Raw genomic sequence first — 13710 nt, 5'->3', positions numbered from 1 at the left:
AATAAATTTTACTTTCACCCGCTGCAGCTAGCCAAAAATCTTATTGGACTTACAAGTATTATTGCTTCAACCTACTGGCATATTGTGAAACAAAGCCTTCTCTTTGTTAGTCCTAGTACAAACATAACCAGACTTGATGTGTACAGACAGGCATATACCGGCGGGAACATGTCCCTCAGAAAAATTCTTCAGAGACAGCCTCTCAAAGCCCATCATTAACCTCCCCCTACCCAATCCCCCATGTTCAATAAACTAAACTGCTCATTACTTTAGTGAAAATTATGCCAAATAACTGTGTTTGTGAGACTGAAAACATTTCTTAACAGTCAGGCTTCAAATACCTATGCTAAACAGTAAATTCAATAGAGAGAAAGTGAGTAAACATGCTCCTTAACACTAGTGACATTGGTGCAAAACTTGTAAAACTCTTTAAAGTTTTGCCAAAGACATTCATTGTTGTTGACTGTCTTTTTGAAGGGGGGGCTTTACTAAAATAGATGGCACATAGCCAAGGTAAATGCCAGCCAATATGTGGTTGTCATTATGTTTGTGTAGGGAGACTTGCAGTTCAGCAGCTGTGTACACTTTCTAGCCCATACTCTTGTTACACAGACTTATTAATCAGACCACCATGTTGGGGGTAATTCAGGTGAAGGGCTGAATTAAAGACAAAGGTAAAAGTAGCAATGTGGCCTCGATCACTGATGTGGGTAAATGCTTATGACTTGTTTGTGTGAGATTTGTTGATGAATGGGATTTGCTATGACTCTCAGATATGTACTGTAAAAAAGAAATATTGTATTTTTTTTTCAATGCCCATATATGAGTACACAAACTCAAAAGATAAGGAAGAGGGTGCTCCACCTTCTGTTCTTAATAGTTTGGTGAGACCACACACACACTCATAAACAGACAGCAAGGCTTGCACAGTAAGGTGAAGTGTGGTTACCAACAGAGGGGAAAGCAAATAAAAACACAAGGTGTGTTGAGGAGTAGAAACACCACGCCACGAGGTGGATCACATCGCTTTGCCTCTGTGCACTACTTGCATAGGGAACAGCTCAGTGCGCGGCCCCACCCAGGCCTCCAGTCACACACATTCCTTCAAAGAGCCGTTGGGCCAGCTGGAAGTGAGCCCAGCCTCTCCCCACGGTGACTAACTCCAAAGAAATGTCCTTTTTCTCTCTGACTCTGACTCTAACTTCATTCTATGTCGCCCACCCTGCGCCCAGCCTGAGTGCTCAACCCCCCTGTAGTCAGTCCACCACACCCCCAACCTCCAGGTTCTGCTCAAATAAACAAGAACACCACACTCAGTCAGATATGCACATTTTACTGGCACACTGACACACACTCTCAAATGATAACTGAGGAGAAACACTGGGTCGGCTAAAGGGATCCCCTTTTCACTATCATTATGATCATCATTTGAGTTCCACCCAGGAACTGCACCTGGTTGATGCACCAAACAGCACTTTACACCTCTCTGCCATCCGTTTTCACCCAGCTCCAGACCTTATCTTTTCTTTCATGCCTTGAGGGCACATACCTGGACTGTTTGACTGTTATAGTTTGTGCTTAAGTGGGTCACAGCACTCTGGAAACTGATCAAAGTGGCTTCAGTCAATCCATCAGGTTGAGTGCAATCCAATCAATTTGGTAAACGGAAAACAGGAGCAGTGTGACAATGATTAAAGCTCAGCAGTGTGGGAATAAGACACAGTGGTGCTGGCTAGTGATAAGATTTGATTATGAGCAAATAAAAAGGCCTCAGTGCAGATAAGGAAAGAGGGAGAGAGGAGCAGTGACCAAATCAGTCTTGTTGTCAAAACAGAGTAGACTCCCTGTTCCTCTCACTCCATTGTAGTTTGAGGCAACAAGTTCAACAAACACAAAAGGAAGGATACTGAGAGACACAGCAGGCCCCAGTTTAGGTTCACTCTTCCCTCAAAAAATGCAGATAGGACATGCATGTGTGACACATATAAAAGGAATGTGCGTCAAAATAAATGGTTCTTTTCTGCACTCCATAGTCCACATTGCCCTAAACCAAACCACAAGTCCTGCACAAGACCAAAGCCTGCCCACTGACGCCAACTTGGCCTGCTGCTGATTAAACCATTGTGACTTTGGCAGGAGTCGTACACAAAATGGAAAAACTGAAGAATACTCTTAAAATTTTCTTCTCTTGTTTTTACGAGATCACAAACAAGAGCAGAGGTTGCATTAAAAGTGAACTTCCACTATGCCTTGATTTCCATGTAAATCTCATTTTAAGCCTCATGTTCAGTCAAAGAAAGTTAATATACAGTATGAGGCAGTAAGTTACAGATAACTCATCCTATTATGTCTCATTGTTTTCTATTGCACCCCTAGACATCCAGGGTGGAAGATTCGCTCTTTGAATTTCCTCTCCAGAGGTTTCTTCCATTTTTTCCTTATACACTAATGTTTTAGGGGAGTTTTTCCTTGTCTTCCTAGAGAACTTTTGCTGTGTCAGGAATAGTTGCTATTGTTGGTCTCTAAAGCCCCCTGAGACAACGTATGTAATATTGGGCTATACAAGAAAAAAAAAACAGCAGCATTTTTGCAAAAATGAAACAAAACATTTTGGTGATGACGTAAGTTCTGAAAGGACTGAAATGAGAAGTGATCCTGGGCTGGTACTTTGGGGCAGTTTCAGAACCAAAAATAATGAGCAGATAATAAAGTAAAAAACATAGGATGTAGAGAAGCAGAGTTGCGATTCTTCTGCAAAGAGATGTACAGATCAACCGAGCCAAAGATGCAAATGTTTGAACTGGCATAACTAGTTACACTACAAAGAGCTAATGAGAAAGACGGATAGTGAAGTTTAAACAGTTATACCACAAATATAACACATCATGTGAGGTTTACAGACAACCATAGCAACTTTATCTAGGCCGCACTATGTAACTGCCCAACTTCAACTCAATTTAGTTTGGCAATTTAGTCAGGATTTGTTTCTGTCTTCCACAGCTGCTGTTTGAACAAGAACAAATGCAAGTCCATTCATGGAGCAGGAGACAAGAAGGTTAAGAGGAGGGCTAGACGGCAACCATAGCAGAAGAATGTATATATAGAAATAAGACTTCCATAGCTGTAGAACTTAAGGCATAAGCACAGCATGGGGATATGTACTCTGTATGTATACTTAGTATGTAGATCACACCAGAGTAGTGCAGAGTTGTTTAGAGAGAGAGTGTTGGATTGCGAGGAGTGCCATCCTTGGGTATCTTGCCAGATAAAGAAAACCTAAACAAAGCTGAATGTATTTCTAAATTTACATTCCAAGCCCTGCTGCTCTGACATTTTGGACACCTCATTCCAAATAGTTTTTGTAACAGATGCTGCATGTCATTCCTTATTCACAGAAACTGAACAGCTTTTGTGGGGGTTGGGGTTTAGGTCAGACAGTAGTGGGGGACAGGTAGGGCGTGCAGTACAGCAAGTTACATAAGTTTTATTGTTTTTTTGACAGTTTCATATCAAAGATGTCTGGCTATGATCTTGCTTTATCAGGAAAAAATTATTCACACCCTTATTAAATTCTAAGCAAGTTATAATAAACAATCTGAAACAGCATATGCATGGGTGTGACTATCAGGGGTATTACGTGTGACCGGTGATGACTGTCTCATCATTTCTCTCAAATCACTATTTCTCAACAACAAGGGAAGCAATGCTAATCATAGACGCTGCACAGAGCATACTGAGGGCATGCTGAAACATTCCAAACCAGCACTGGGTGGATGAGAAGGGAGTGGCTGCTGGGTAGATTACCTAGAAAGACTTTCTAAAATCACACACTACAGTTGGATGTTTACTTGCAGCTGGAAAAAACTAAATTTCCCTCACTGGAACAGTTGTGTATCTTCAAATTTGCTATTGTTTTATTTAACCCATCTCTAGGGTGGGACTTTAGTGAGTCCATGGGAGCTTCAGGACATCCAAGAGTCTAACTTAGCTTCTAAATGAATACTAAGTGTGAAAAAATAAGCTATAATTTGGTTGTAATCACCATCCCTTCTCTCAGTTTATTCACTATATCTACCTCGCTCTCTTTGCCTCCCCCACGCTGTCCCTACTTCCAACCACCCACTCAACAAACCCATGAGGAAATGGCAGAGGAAGTGTGCTAGAGACCAGTTTCTTTCCGTTTAACACTGGCACAGCTGAGTAACACCACTTGTCTCATCTGTCCTGCCAGTCAACAGGGAAAGAATACATAATGTATTCTTCTGGTGGAGTGCTGTGATAAATACCTTGACATATACGAGCTAAAACTCCAAACAGTCATAAGGCATGTCCTTCGTCTTTAGGCTAGTAAAGATGCTGTTTGTCACATGGATGGCAAGTGCAACAAAATCAGCGTGAGTGGCACTGTGTACTGTAAAAATTAGCTACAATGATCGAGCAAGATTTGATTAATAAAGCTGCTTCAAAATTTCACAGCGTGGTTTTTAGAATTCCAAGTCTTATGTTGCTTCAGGTGACAACATAATGTAGCCTCTGTGCTGCTGCATTGCTGGACAGTTCCAGTATTTAAACAAACAGTATCCGCCCCAAGCCAAGACCGACAAGTGTTTTAGCTGTAGGCAGTCAAGAACCAGTTCTCAAAATGTCAGCGCTTGAAATATATGTTCCATATATATTACCTGTTTGTATAAGCCCTTGCCCTACTTGGAGCAAAACTCTGCACCTATAGTAACATATGGAAAACAATACTTCACGACATTATCACCAGGTAAAACATGATTTTTTTTAAATTTAAGAACACTTAACATACTATAGCTTAAATGACAACCTACGACCTAAGGACCTTTTTGCCCTGTGTCACCATATTGCTCTTCAAGCAGTCTGTGTCACAGTCAATCACCTTGACAAGAGCAATTTGAGCAATGCCAGACATTTACAGTTGTGGTGCACTCAACATGAGTTAACTGCGTATTGTAGAAACAACTGTGCAGAGCAAAGCAGAAAGCAGCTTTCCCTCGAACACTCCACTGAAATGACTTTTGGGTGTGGCAGGAGAGGGCTGTGGAGGCTAGGCAACCATACACACAGTTGAAATTTGACTTTCAATCATGATTCAACAAGGGATTATGTCTGGTCTTGATTATTATCTGCTATTTCCTCAATCTGAACAAATACAGTTTATCACTATGTGATTATTCAAGTTGGAACCACACCTTGAAAGATGCCGTTTATGTTTAAATATGTGCTTAAGTCAAACAGAAAACGTTACATCCCTCAACTTTTGGGTAGATAAAATGTATTTCTCTCTTTCTCCAAATGTGCGAAGTCTTAGCTCCCCCTGTATGCCTCAAACCTGGTTTCAATTAGCTTGTCTTTCCAAACCACTACATTCCATTACTCCCCTCCTCGCCCCCGCCCCGCCCATCCCCCCTCACTAACTCACTCCCTGACTCTCTTTCCCCGTCTTGTTCCCTCCTTCTCCTCTCCCCATGTCTCTCCTCCCCTGCACACCCTGGCCGAAAGCCCAGGTTAAGAGAGCCAAGGTAAAAGAAAGAAAGAGGAGAAATCTCGCTATGCCCAAAACTTTAAGAAGCCAGTCATAAAAAAAAAAAAAACATACATGCCTCAGTACAAAGCAGTAGTGATAGTTTTTAAACATTCTCTTGCGTAACGCTTGTGTATAGCTGGAGAGGTGGTATGCCTTGTTCAAACACTGACTCATATCATACCAAGGACCCTCAGACAAGTCAGTCTCATTCATCAAAACCAGACTACATTAAAAAGATAGCAATATGAGATTTTCATTGCTCTCTATGAGTATATATAATTATATGGCACAGTACAACTGAGGATAAGCAGAGAAAAAGTTATGATAAAGGAGTCTGGATGTACTTAGCGAACCCCACTGAGACGCCTCATGTATGGAGATTTTCCTCTCTCTTTTTTTGGGGGGGGCGTAAAGGGTGTGCCTCAGTGAGGAGACAGCGAGGCAAGAAGAGAGGGAGAAAAAAGGAGGGGTGTGGAGCGAGGTGAAGGAGAGGCGTCCACACCCAAGCTTGTCACTGCAGGCTATAGGGAAGAACCTTTACTTTTTAAACTTGCAAGTCACCAAAAAATTATTTGGATATATAAAGGAAAAACCTGATAACAAACAAGATAACATTATATCTTTCCAGTGCTTCTTTCATTCAACTTTCATCTAATGTCTGAGATAATCCAGGGCTGTAAAAGAGTTTTATCTCCCAAATACTTGGGATTACGTGTGTAAAAAAAATCAAGTTGCGCCATAATAAAATTTCTACAAATAGACTGATTTTGGGTGTTACCTCTTTATTTCTAAAGGGACTGTCTAAAACCATATGAAGATGCAGTATATTCTCATTAAAAGAATGGGTTTAGCCTTCATATACACCTTGAATAACTACCTTTGTGCTGCAGTTAAAGGAAAACTGAAGTGCGCAACTACAGTCAAGCCTCTGCATTTGTGTGGTAGCTGTGCGTACACACCCACTATGACCTATACTCTATCTAAAATCATCATTTAAAACTTTTGATGATAATCACAAAATCACTGCCACTTTGCACGTTTACAGAAAAAAAAGTGAACTAATATTACACAGTTTTTCTCCTAATATAATCCAAAGCCACAGCAAAGCTTCCCCTTTCAAAAAAAACCATAGGATACCACAGGAGACATGTCATAAAGTAAGATAAAGTCACTGTAATCTTACCACTGATACACACTCACTACAAGTGCCAGCTGGGCTGATAACTTAATCACTTTTGCAGCTTCATTGTTTGAACTTTCACCAAGTTATTATAAGTTCATTTCTATTTTGCAGCACAATTAAATTTGAAGCAAAGCACAGCTGGCAACAAAGTTCAGAAACACAGTTTAAAAAAACATTCACTTCAATCTAGGAAAAGAAAAAAAGTGCATCTTTACCTGTGCGCAGTCTTTGCGCCCAAGAAGCCTCACACCAGCTTGAGCATCCTTGAAAACGTGTCCTCTCCCCTTCTCCCCAGCCCAAGAAAAAGCACTTCTTCCAGTCTCAACTTTGCAGTCTGAAGGGATTCTGTCACTCTTTTCCTATTTCTCGATCAACCGAGTTTCCAGGGCGTTTTCTCACCCCTCTCTCCCTCCCTCCTCAGCTCTAAGTTGATTTTAACTTCTTTTTTTTCTGTGTGGCTGCTCCTCTGGGCTGAGCAGAGTGCTTGGACAGGGAGCTGGGTAGGGCTCCTGGTTTGCAGAGGGAGGAGAATGGAGGGGAGGGGACCGGTGCGAGGGACTGGCCCTCAACAACCACGGGACCACCCACTGCTTCATATGCAGGCTCCAATGACAGGCAACAGGAAAAGTGACTTCTGCTTAAAAAAGTTCAAAGAAACATCAATTCACCATAAAATACCCACACTAAATGTTCATAAGTTCTTACGTTTATCAAAATTTAACCAACAGTGAGTGCTTTCGACACTACTTTTGTCAAATACTGTCGAAGTGAGAAACTACCAGTAGTCACTGGTAGTTTCTCACTTCGACAGGAAGGATTTTTTTTTGTCATTTCATTTTTTATTCAAGCAAAAAAACATATTGCTTCATCTTAACTGATAATAGTAATTAAAAAAACCCTGAAGTCATCAGTTTGACTCAGTGTGCCAGTTTTAGGAAAAAGCATGGTACGTGACGCACCTCAGTATACCCAACTAACACCCGTATGAAAGGGGTGGCCTTTAACTTACTCACACAGTGATGAGAGCAGCCTTGCAACGGATCAACAAAATCTGCTGAATCTTTTATATGAACTTGTATGTCATTTTATCATCAATTTAAACAAAATAAAACAGTTTCAAATTGTTTTTCCATCTGCCTCGTTTTTGTTTCACATTTCAGAGGAAGAACGAAGTACACATGCAAGCGCACCACAGAATGGGTATCATATGATAGACAATGACATAAACATATTATTACAGCATTTAAATTACTGCACACAAACTGACACAAAGTTATCATTACCAAAATGACTCAGGAGTGAGTCCTTTACTTACATAAAAAGGCAAAGTGTGTATTTACAAAATAGGTTTCGCTAAAGTTTTTGTATAACAATGACCTTGTACCAGATCTTACTAAATTGTGTGTTTTATATTGAATAACTTTTTTCAGTTTTGGATTTTGAAATGTTTTCAATATTTTGAGACTTCTTTCTTCTTCATCTTTCTCCATGATTTCATAAGCAGTAAATAGCGATAGAAATAGTGATCTCAGTAATTGTCAGCAGGAAGATCATATTCTCTTCCCCGCAATCATTTTTAAATAGCCATTTCACATGATTTTTTTTTCATCTGGAGGGTGCAATATTTCAGAACGAAACTCAAAAATCACTCTTATTGTTGCAAGTACTGTTCCTCTTACAGCAGACTGTTATTTCACTTAATACTGCTTTACAGCCATCATGTATAGTAATGATGTGTCAATTTTCCTCTCAAAATACTGTTGTTGTTCACATTTCAATCTTGTTTGTAGACTCAATTCAAAACTTTGCAAATGATCATCAAGAGTTATACTGTACAATGACGTTACAGCTGATTTGTGCATCTGTTTCTACAATGTGGTCAAGAAATGAGAGAAGCAGATATGAGTCAAGGAGACAGTCATATTGGGTGGTGTCTCAGACAAATTCAGACCGGGATTATGGGTAATACTGGGTCAGTAAATGAGATTTTACAGGTTTGTAGATTAAAATGTCTGATAGCCATGAGTATAACGACTAAAACAATAAGAATGATTTAAGATATGTGAGTGCATCCAAGTTTAAGATGTCATGTGGGATGTGCATGGAAGCGTACGTGTGTGTGTGCATGACTATGCTGCCTGTACTTGTGTGTCTGTGTGCTGTTCCACCTAACACACCAATGATCAGCGTCCTTGAAACACCCCTTTTCCACATGTCACATGTGTTCAATGAGGTGAAATAACAAACAACATGCATGGAGTAGAGCAAACACAGGGGAAGTTGCTGCGTGTCTTTGTAAGGAGTTAACAGGGAGTGGCACACATACACACACATATGCACACACAAATATATTTTAATATTACTACATGACACCCCCAAGAGTAAAGAGAACTCTTGCTTTGTTTTGGGTTTTTTTTTTCTGAAAAACAGGGTGCAGCTCTTTAACAATCACTATTTGTGTGCATGCTGAGATAAAAGTGAAGCAGTAATCCCAAGCATGTGTAAGATAAGTAGGGACCCTAAAGATCTCTGTATAAAGGGTGTTATTGCTTCACTCTTTGGACTGCAACAGTCTTTTAAATAAACAATACTAAAGAACAGTAAAAAGGCTCCTCATATAAAACACATTGCTATATAACTATTCTGTGAATGAGTAGATGAGCAAAATATCACATAATTTTATCAACTGCAGAGATCATTTGTCATTTGACCACAGTTAACCCTTTGCTGATTTTCTGTGTACACAGCTACAAGACTAGAATTGTGTTGCTGCACCAGAGAAAAGGATCTCTATCCTCCTCACTCAAAGCGTCTTGCCACTGCACCTGTTTGCTCAGATCTTTGCATATTTGACTTTTTGCTACTGAGGTGTGGCTGTGTTTTGCCTTTGATGAACAATTTCAGTTCAGAGCAATTGCTACCTCTGGACAGACGACTCCTGTGATGTGTGCATATGTAAACAGCAGGATGCCTGTCTGAACAGTGTGCTGCTCAACAACTTTTCTGCAGGTTTTAGATGTTTATGGTCACATAACAACCCCTCAGTAAACACTTGCCCTGTTACATGCTCATTACCTACTGCTCAGTGGCCATGTGTAAGCACTTTCACTGTTACTCAAGAACTTATTCTTACATTAATGAGGTGAGTCCAGATAAAAGCTTTTATCACCTACTGATTAACCCTTATTAAAGCTAAATCAATCCACAGGATTTAGAAGAGAACTAGATAAGCTGATAACGATAAGCTAATGAGTTGGACAATGAGCTTTTAAAGAACTGAAATGTGGATTGCGCAATAGGGATATCACGTCAATATAAGGGAGATGACTATTTTGCACATTCAGAGCCTGTTTTTACAAAGTGAATCCTCTCTGCCCGTTACTGTTTTGTGGCAGGTCACCATAGTTGAATACAAGGATATGTGGGAATGGGTGTGTTTCCTGGCCCTAGGTGTGTCAGCCAGTGTGAACCAGTGCAAATAGCTTGGCTCAGACGCACGATGAGTCACAGCCCATAACTACAATGAAAACAGGGCAGCTCAGACTGTAGAGGAGAGGAAAATCAGAGGATTAGATGAGGATGGATGGTTGAATGTGTATGTGGGTGTGTGTGTGTGTGTGTGTGTGTGCCTGCATGTGCTTGTTTGTTTGTTGAGTGTGTGTGTGTGTGTATATGATTAATATCTCCCGCAGGATAAGGAAAGTCACGTGGCACGGGCATGAGCAACACTGTAGCTTGTGATATGATTACAAAAAAGTGACACCACACCTGGATTTAATGATCATTTAAATTGTATCACATATACTTGAACAACTGTTTGGCTCTGCCCATTTTAGCAGTAAGAGCCAGATGGGTGGGAAGTGCACATTTGATTGCGTAACACAGGTTTAATCAGACACAATGGACTGTCTTAACGCAATTCAGTAGTTTTTAACCCAGAAGACCCAAAAGCTGATGAAGGTTTGGGTGTGATCAAAAGAGAGAAAATTCTTGTATTATATTTACAAAATGTCACAATCATTAACAGAAATTCTTCCCTCAATTCAGACAATGCAAGTAGTGTGCTTGGCAAATGTGTGCTGTTTCTATGAGTCATCAAGATAATTTGCTAGAACATGAGATACAAAAGGATTTTATTCCAAAACACGTATGAGAATGTAACTCAGTGTTTGGTGCTCGTTTATTCTTTTTCTTATCTTAACTTTTTTAGTACATATATCACAGGAGACAACTTCTAAATTTTACTTTGAAAGTAAGGGGTGACCAATAATTAATTATGTAATTGCATGTATCTTCAATTGTCTATGTGATATATAACTTTCATTGGCAGTAATCCACAGCAAAATTGTGATTTACATAAACAGCCAAACTATTCAAAGCATCTGCTTTCACTGAAACTGATCTTGTTTGCTGCTTTTGTGGTTACTTGAAAATGTCAATAAAATTAAAAGTCTTTTAAAGAGCCCAGTTTGCATCCCAAGAGGTCATTGTTAAAAACCGACACTCACTGCACAAACCAGATTGTGTGCACATAGAACTGCTCTTTGTATACTGACTTCATTAGATTTTTAACACAATGCAACATTGTCAATATTGTGACAAGTGTTTCACCAGCCGGTACTGAAGATACAGACAGATAAACATTGTCAAAGAGGCATTGTCAGTTTTGAAGAATGTCAAAAGAAATCTACTACAGATTCAGTCTGTGTTCCTCATAAATGAATGAATGCACCATTGTTGAAAATGAGTCAAAACAGCTGCAAAATTAAGCAGCATGGCATATGTCCCTACTACTGTTTCCAGTTTACTAATACAAAATGAAGTCTCTTCTACCTTTTTTTTTTTTTAGATATTTTCAATAGATCTTACTTTTCATTAAAATAGACCTGCAATTCTTTATCGTAAGATCATTAATTTAAACAGCCTAATTGTGATCCCAATGCACACGACAATATGTAAAAGTATAACACAAACAAGCCAAAGAAAATCACAGATTTGCCAGTTTGAGGCTGTGAGGGAGATAAATTAAAAAATCACCTTTACTCCAGTATGAAGATACAGATGAATGCAAGTTTTTGGTCATAAGCTCCCAGTCCCAAGATGATGACAGAGAGCTCAGTAGGTGAAGCAAGACAATTTATTCTTGTGATAGTTTTATCATGTATTTCTTATTTTTCTTTATGGTTAACATAAAAACATAGACTTACACACACCAGTTGAATTCTGTATACTGTATACCATTTTTTGTCAGCATTGCTGCATAATCAAATTAACTCCACAGGTTGTTGTTGCAAGCCCCTTGAATTGTATTGTATTATAATGTATGTAGTATCATGAGCAGAATTTTAATTTAATGCCATTAAATTCAATGAACTAGGAAGAAAAGAAAAGCATATAAAACAGCTGCTGTTATAGTCCATTTACCATTTAATAAGGTCTTTTAATAATTTCCTGTGCATAGAGGCCATTTCTATTTAGAGAGTGTAATTTTATTCCTAATAATGGAGCTGAATTAAATTCAAAATGTTAACCAGTCAACTTCTTTGTTTTAAACTGATTCGGTGACTTTTCCTTCTACCTTCTGTTTTCTCAAAAGGCCAGTGACGCTTTAAATATAATTGGAAAATTCCTGACTTGTATAATTGCTGTGAAAGTTAAGAAATGGCTTTATCCTCTATGCGCAGCCTGTTTTAATTTATGTCAATAATTTGATTTAACTTAATTTAATTAGCACCACTAATTTGATTTTCTTCATCTTCTTGGCAAATTAGTTAGACCATGGAACCAAAACCAAACCAGAGCGATAACGCACAAACAAAAAGTTTACTCATAACTTCATCAACTCTTGCATCATGTGTTACATTGTATGTATTTCCATGCATGTGATTTTGTGTAGTGAGTAAGCAAACCACAAGTGGATTTAAAGTCACATTTGAGAGCAGAGTGTATCCATGGAGAGATTACAACTACAAAGAAATCACAGTCAGCTAATGACAGCGTGCACTACTCAAGATACACTATCTTGCAACACGCAGGTCGATCCGCCTTATATTTGCCATCACCATAGTAACTCATCATTGGTAATCTTTTTGGAATTCCCCACAGCGCGTGCTCCCTCACACACACACACACAAACACACACAAACGCACACAGATGATTCAGAAAGGCGAGCTGCTCCTTTGGTACAGAAAAGAATGTAAGGGAAAAAAGGGGAATGAGAGACAGATTGAATTGTGGTTTCCACTGCAAGTTGTGAGTCACGAACACGAGGGAGAAGACTATTCTGGGATGGCTGCTATAGCAACATAATAAGCAATGGGGGCAGGTACTTGCAGGCATGTTTCCATAGCAATGCCCTGTGTGTGTATGGATAAATATCACATGCCACAAAGCAGTGTGTAGCGTAGTAGGGAACTCTGCTCCACTTTGTTACATAAAGTTTGTAATTGTTTTTTAGAGAAGATGTCTCCCCCTCCCCTCTCTTCCTGTTTTCCAATACAGCCTAAACAGTCTTTTTGTGTTTGCACACAACTCACCTGAACTGACCAATGCTGGGAACACCTTTCACAGGTTGAGGCTTGCTACTGCTGTCACATTGTACTGTCAGAGTAATTTAACTTAATAACTTAGCTTCAGGTGTATGTGTTACCCAATTGTTTCAACATATCAACCCCCAGAATATGAAGTAAGTCCCTAGATATGACACATTCATTGAGAAACAGATAACACAACTGTGTTTCCACTATGTAATCCATTTCCTTACAGTGCCTTACAATTACTCACTGTTCACTATTTTTATCTATTGATCCGGGGAGGGGGACTGATAGAGAGTTTTGCAAGAGTTTCTCTTTCCTGTGACACACCTCCCATCTGTTGTGCTTCAACACAACCAGATACCTTTCCGAGCTGCACATTCCAGTCATAGCTGTAAATGTTCCAACACTCCAACTCTTTCTCTGGGTGGGATGTAAACCACCG

At 39.5% G+C, this 13710-nt stretch overlaps 1 protein-coding gene across 4 annotated transcripts in view; it reads right to left on the bottom strand.

Annotated features, from left to right (window-relative positions):
- The window catches only part of ahnak (AHNAK nucleoprotein), a 35047-nt gene extending 27839 nt beyond the window's left edge, over positions 1 to 7208 (bottom strand). For 3 of the 4 annotated variants that reach the window (XM_044363600.1, XM_044363599.1, XM_044363598.1), the window contains exon 1: positions 6947 to 7207. The gene's annotated coding sequence lies outside the window, so the exon portion shown is untranslated. Of the gene's footprint in view, positions 1 to 6946 lie in introns of all 4 variants that reach the window. The other variant, XM_044363597.1, reaches the window with a different exon arrangement.
- Positions 7209 to 13710: the final 6502 nt, after the last annotated feature.

Source organism: Thunnus albacares, chromosome 10 (assembly GCF_914725855.1).
Source record: "Thunnus albacares chromosome 10, fThuAlb1.1, whole genome shotgun sequence".
Lineage (NCBI taxonomy): Eukaryota > Metazoa > Chordata > Actinopteri > Scombriformes > Scombridae > Thunnus > Thunnus albacares.
Note: the sequence above shows the minus strand (reverse complement) of the source record. Positions and strands in the feature narration are given on the sequence as shown.